At 37.2% G+C, this 6,809-nt stretch overlaps 1 protein-coding gene across 1 annotated transcript in view; it reads right to left on the reverse strand.

The window, feature by feature from the left end:
- The window catches only part of LOC108977999, a 64,678-nt gene extending 59,332 nt beyond the window's left edge, over nucleotides 1–5,346 (reverse strand). Inside the window, exon 1 of the mRNA XM_018948030.1 lies at nucleotides 4,941–5,346. The gene's annotated coding sequence lies outside the window, so the exon portion shown is untranslated. The remainder of the gene's footprint in view (nucleotides 1–4,940) is intronic.
- Nucleotides 5,347–6,809: the final 1,463 nt, after the last annotated feature.

Below are 6,809 nucleotides of genomic sequence, written 5' to 3' on the forward strand. Positions count from 1 at the left end.
AAGCCGCTCAAAGTCAAGAGGATGCTTATTGTTTTTTCGATATTTGTGGTTTGGTGCATCATGAATTTGTTCCTGAGGAACAAACTATTTTAAGGAGTTTTATTTGGCCGGATTTTGCACAATGACTATGGACTATCGCATCGAGTGATGCGATGAAATCACCGCGAAACCCGTTTTCAGTCGATCGAAGAGATAAAATAAAATTCGCTGAATGAGTTGGCCATCCACAAAAATGCTTATGAAAAGTGTTTCAAAGACTGAAAAATCTTTGGCATATGTGGATTACTTCTGGTGGGGATTACTTTGAGGGCGACAAATAAATATGGATAAATAATTCAATAGTTTGCGTTTTATTTACAATTTCCGGAAATTCTTTTGTCACATTACATTACAAACTGAATATCTTCTAACAAATCTATTCTTTAACTTGGTAAAATTCTATTTAAAAGAGATCGTATTTCCTCAAAATAATTTACTTCTTGATGAAGCATCTTTGTATCTAAACCATCATGAATAAATGATGATGACTCAGTTACAACGATGTTTTGTCACCGAATGTCACTCCTTTGATTAAGTCAATGGACGAAAACATAATAAGAATAAGTAAGTTACATTATTAAAATTCTTTAGCGGCAGTTATTTCCCAGCTTAAATACAATTTGTTGGAATCGATGGGAAAAATTAACTTCAGAGATGTAGATCTAAGTTTGGCCATGATAGTTTGGTGAAGTGTTCGACAAATGTTTCAAACTTTGCCAACCTGAAAGAGGGGCTATACGCCAGTAAGGAAGAAGTACCTAAMAGACGCAGAAGTATAAATTTTTAGCAAAACAGTACAACGAGCACTGCTGAAAGGGTTAGCGCCGTACTGAATTTGGTCGAAATAAGAAACATCAAACAAAATTCGCTGTTTTTTCTAACAATTAGAAAATAACTTTCATCTAACGTACAAACTGATAAAACTAATAACACACCAAGGGCGGCCATCAACATCAACTAATGATCAACATGTCAGTAAAAGGAATTGTCGCTTAAGAATCGACAATAAACAGAAATCTTACTGTCATCGTTGGAATAWCGGAAGGATCAGTGAAAACCATTTTGAACGTTAATTTGGGCCCAAAAAGTGGGTGAGACCGACGTTCCAAAATCATTTAATTTTTTAACGTCTGTGAAACAATACTTTTCGRCTACTAGGATATCATGAAATGTGTTATTACTGGCGATGAGTCTAGGGTCTATGCTTACGACCCGAAAACRGAYGATTAATCGGTCGCATTTCGTGGCAAAGGAGACGAAGTCAAAACACCACGTCACAGCAGGTCAAAAATAAAGRCGTTGTTGACAGTTTTCTTCGATTATCGATGTTCYATGTTGCGAAAAGTTTTGATTTTTATACTACGATAATGAACCGTCATATACTGCATTGATTGCTCTTTGAATTTTCATCCAATATCGTTTCGCAATCACCGTAATCGCCTGAACAGCTAAGTATACGCATTGAAGGCTTTTCCGGAAATTGACTTAAACAACAGTTTCGTGGAGTGGAAAAACKTTATCACRAGTGTATTTGGACYAAGGGGGATTAGCACAGGGTAACGACAATTCTTCTTCTTCTTAATTGGCGTAGACACCGCTTACGCGATTATAGCCGAGTTAACAACAGCGCGCCAGTCGTTTCTTTTTTTCGCTACGTGGCGCCAATTGGATATGCTGAGCGTAGCCAGATCTTTCTCCACCTGGTCCTTCCAACGGAGTGGAGGTCTTCGTCTTCCTGTGCTTCCACGGGCGGCTACTGCGTCGAATACTTTCAGAGTTGGAGTGTTTTCGTGCATTCGGACAAGATGACCTAGCCAGCGTAGGCGCTATATTTTAATTCGATAAACTATGTCAATGTCGTCATATACCTCGTACAGCTCATCGTTCCATCGAATGCGATATTCGCCGTGGCCAACGCGTAAAGGACCAAAAATCTTTCGCAGAACTTTTCACTCGAAAATTCGCAACGTCGACTCGTCCGTTGTTGACATCGTCCAAGCCTCTGCACCATATAGCAGGACGGGAATTATGAGTGACTTATAGAGTTTGGTTTTTGTTCGTCGAGAGAGGACTTTGCTTCTCAATTGCCTACTCAGTCCGAATTGGCACCTATTGGCACGAGTTATCCTGCGTGGCCATTGTTGGTGGTGTTTACGCTGGTTCCAAGATAGACGAAATTATCTACGACTTCAAAGTTATGACTGTCAACAGTGACTTGAGAGCCAAGTCGCGAGKGCAACGACTGTTTGTTTGATGACAGGAGATATTTCGTCTTGCCCTCGTTCACTGCCAGACCCATCTGCTTTGCTTCCTTGTCCAGTCTGGAGAAAGCAGAACTAACGGGGCGGGAGTTGAGGCCGATGATATCAGTATGCTCGATTAAGTTCTGCAGCTCGAAATATTTTCTCCAGAAGCAGATTGAAGAAGTCGCACGATAGGGAGTCGCCTTCTCTGAAACCTCGTTTGGTATCGAACGGCTCGGAGAGGTCCTTCCCGATTCTGACGGAGCTTTTGGTGTTGCTCAACGTCAGTTTATACAGCCGTATTAGTTTTGCGGGGATACCAAATTCAGACATCGCGGCATTAAAGGCAGCTCCTTTTCGTGCTATCGAAAGCAGCTTTGAAATCGATGAAAACGTGGTGTGTGTCGATTCCCCTCTCACGGGTCCTTTCCAAAATTTGGCGCATGGTGAATATCTGGTCGGTTGTTGATTTTYCAGGTCTGAAGCCACACTGATAAGGTCCAGTTAGTTTGTTGACGGTGGGCTTTAATCTTTCACACAATACGCTCAGCACGACAATTAAGAAATTTAATATTATGAACAAAGTCTTACTATTTTTCGCCCATACTWGTATACTTACTATATATTATATACCCATATACATACATACATTATATACGTTTCCTTCCAAAAGACATTTTATGAAAAAAGATCCGAAATAACTTAAAAATCTTTTACGCACTCAAAATTCAATTATGTTTCATTCATAAGTACATTCGTGTATATGTATGTATATATGTAGWAATTTTCGCACGCCTTCTTAGASGAWGATATCAACGCACCGAAKAGRCACCCATTAACGTATGTATGTATSTATATGACGTATGCTGATCACTTTGACTTTGTTCGGCATATATTTGCGTTGTTCGATTGACATTTGTAAAAAGTTTTAGTTCTGCTCATGTGTGATATTTCAATTACACTATTTCCGGTCATGAGGCTGTATGCCACTTGTGTGTGTTGCTTGGCRTGATTTAGCGAATTTTAGCGTCAAAATTAGTTTTTCAATTGAAAATTAGTCGCATTTAATTAGCAGCAGATTTTATTTACAACAATATGTAAATAATTGAGAACRTTTGCAGGGGATGAGAAAGTGCTTTGAAAGGTATTTGGAATAAGCAAAACCTTTTTCGAAGTACTTTTTAAGGTAAGAAAGTAGAGCCAAAAATAATTTGCATTTTATTTTTTCTATGTCTGTTTCTTTCGAAATGTACTCTTTCATACAAAATGTGTACATATGTATGTTTATAGAAAGTTTTGTGGACTTTTAATTCTTGTTTCCAATTACACAGATGATATTGCGGAATAATCTTAAGCACGATCATGAGCTCAGCTGTGTGTTCAAAATCTGATCAAGTAAACAAATAAAAAGCAAAAAAAGATTCAAGAAACCATTTGATGGAATTGAAACATTATTCGCATAACTTTTATTACGAAAGTTAAYTAATTGAACATTAATTTTTATGAACTTTTAGCAGAATCGCCTCTTAAAATATTGTGCTCATATCACAGGGTACATATAAGGAATATTTCGTATATGTAGGTGAAACACTCTGACACTAATGTGTGATTTTCATTATGCCAAATTCAATTACTAAAGGGGCAATAAACTGTCAACTTGCCGATTGTGTTGAAATTTTACACCACATTGAGTGAATAATTTAATAGGCTGTCAATTTGGTTCGAAAATTATTGCCAYATATTGCTGTGAAAATGAAAACACAAAAGCTTTCATCAGTTTGARTTTTAATGTTATTGAATAACACATAATAAAGGAACTGTAGTAAAGAGAAAAAATCTCTGAAAATGTACGAAATTTTATTTACATAGTTCAAGTAGCAACATATTTAATATCTTGGTTGTTCGACAGAATTTAAATCACTTAATTTTATATTTCGTATGGTTTTGCTTTCTCCAGATTGGAYAAAAAAGTGAAGCAAATGGGTCTGGTAGTGAACGAGGACAAGAAAAAGTAGCTCCTATCATCAAACAAACWGACGAAACTTGGCTCCCTCGTCACTGTYGACGGTCATAACTTCGAAGCCGTAGATAATAACGCCTGTCTTGCTACCCGTATTAACACCAACTACAATATCAGCTTCGAAATCCAACGCAGAATAACTCTTGCCAACAGGTGCTACTTCGGACTGAGTAAGCAATCGACGAACGTAGACTAAATACTGATTTGCACGGGCATAGACATCAACTAATGAGTAGATRGAATTCATGAGGTCTCGCGGAAGATTTAAGGTCCTTTGAGCATTTGCAACGGAGAGTGTAGGAGATATATGACGACACAGACATAGTTTAGGGAATTTACATTCAACGGCTAAGCTRGCTAGGTTATATCGACCGAATGGAAGCACATCGGACAACCTCTAATATTATGCTATAATAGATAGAAACCTGTACAAATTTTTCCTATAGCATTCTTTATATAATATTTGGTCCAATGCTATCGTATCTCCCATTAGATCTAGTTAGATAACAAATCCTAACCTTAACCTGTTAGCTGATAGACTTAGGGAAATTATATGGCTAAAAACATATTTGGAGGCTTGCTGGTACCCTAGATAACATTTATAGGAAATATATAATATTTATGTGAAATTCGCTTACCTTTTTCACTTTTAGTATATTTGTGTTCGCATTTGCTCTTCCGCTAATGTCAATTGTTTCAGTTATGTCATTCACGTGCTTATTTATATATATACATACATATACGCAGATAGATCTCACAACGGCATATACATAAGTATTTTCGATGAGTCGATGACTAATGTTTTCTTTCGGTGCTCAATGCATCGATTTGCTCGGTGCACTCTCACTAATTGTGGGTGTTGATTTTATGGTTTTGAAATTTATTTGCTTGCCAACTTTTATTTGGTCTTATATTTTCGTATTTTTTGTATTTMTTTTTATTTATTTTTGTTTTGTGTTTTTTTTTCTTTTGGAAATTCCAATTGTGGCAGATTTCAGTATTAATTTAGTTTTAGCTGATTTGCACAAATAGATTTCCGCTTTAAGTATTTTCTTGGCATTGAATTTATTTGGTTCTAATAAAGAACAAAATTGGTCAATTATATTTCTATTATGCATACATACAATATTTTTTTTTTGTTGCAGTTGTTTTTGAAATCTTTCTGTAATATAAGGAATTTTAGAATATACTAACCTAATGGCTCACATCATAAATAAATTAATCATAGTACTACGACTATATTAATATTTTTTGAAAGAAGTTAATAGTTTTTTTTTCATAACTTACGTTATATATATATATTTTTTAGTTTAGTGAGACCTAACGTTCAAAAGGCGTGTTTGTGAATTATATCWTTGCACCGCRACCTAAAGTCTATTATGTCCTCCCCTAACCCACAACGACCCACCTAGCCCCAGCATATTGATAAATTTCAATRTAYTGCTAGGTGCTGGTGAGGCGTTGTGATCYMTATTTGGAAGCCTTGATCCAAGGGYCTTTRYYCTGTRTCTGCAGACTGGTTTGCAGYCAGTTGGCRGGTGTTCTGGAATTTCAGGTTCCCGGTASCAGAACCAGCAATTTGCACAAGAAGCTGGGTTCATGTTATATAAGTGCTTCTTGAGCTTGCAGTGGCAAGTGTAGAATGCGACAAGTAGCAGTTAGTGTAGAGTTTTTACTTAGGGAGGTTGATTAAAAATTGAAACCTGCTGTCTAGGACTTCTTGTCAATACYWCTGTTGTCGTTGTRGKTGTTGTTTTAGCGGGTACCTMGTCTCCGTTAGGATGGCTAGGTTTAGCCAAGTTGTCGTCGGTGTTATCCAACAGAAGGCCCAAGAAATGTGCCRTTTCGACGGGGTCGGACCAAAGGGGGAGGGGTGTCAGATGCGTTTGGTTGGTGGGGCATGCAAAGAAGAGRTCATTAGCGACRAAARCAGCAAAAAACGCCGCAAAATAATTTTCGAGAACCGTAATGTGAAGTTCTGAAGGTATCCACTGGATGCCTACATCACATCATTCACGAATATTTGAGTATGAGAAAGYTATGTGCAAAGTGTGTGCCGGTGCTGTGCGTATTGAAATCAATTTTTTTTATGAATGAACGTTGAGTCCGAGTGAATTGGCAAGTTTATACGCGTGACCATTGATTTGTTTGTATGTGTGCATATGTATTTTACGATATGCAGCGTAATTGCAATGTAGGCGATAACCGCATTATTGCGAGATCTTAAAATATAAAGAAAGTAAAATGAGGGGAAAAAATAAAAATAAGGAAAGCGAAAAAGCGAAGAACTCTTATCGTTCAGTTTGTATGGCGCTTTAATTCTGGAGCGTTTTTTGCAGAATTATTTGGCTAAAGTCGGTCTTATCGGCTCAAAATATGGCACACGTCGAAATTCAAACACCTTTGGAGGTATTACGGAATTAGCACGAGATAATTAGCACTTTATTCTTATCAATATTTGCAATACGTGAGAATTGGGGTGCACTTAAATCGAGGGTGTAGAAAGG

This window comes from Bactrocera latifrons, unplaced genomic scaffold, assembly GCF_001853355.1.
Source record: "Bactrocera latifrons isolate USDA-ARS-PBARC rearing strain unplaced genomic scaffold, ASM185335v1 scaffold_99, whole genome shotgun sequence".
Taxonomy (NCBI): Eukaryota; Metazoa; Arthropoda; class Insecta; order Diptera; family Tephritidae; genus Bactrocera; species Bactrocera latifrons.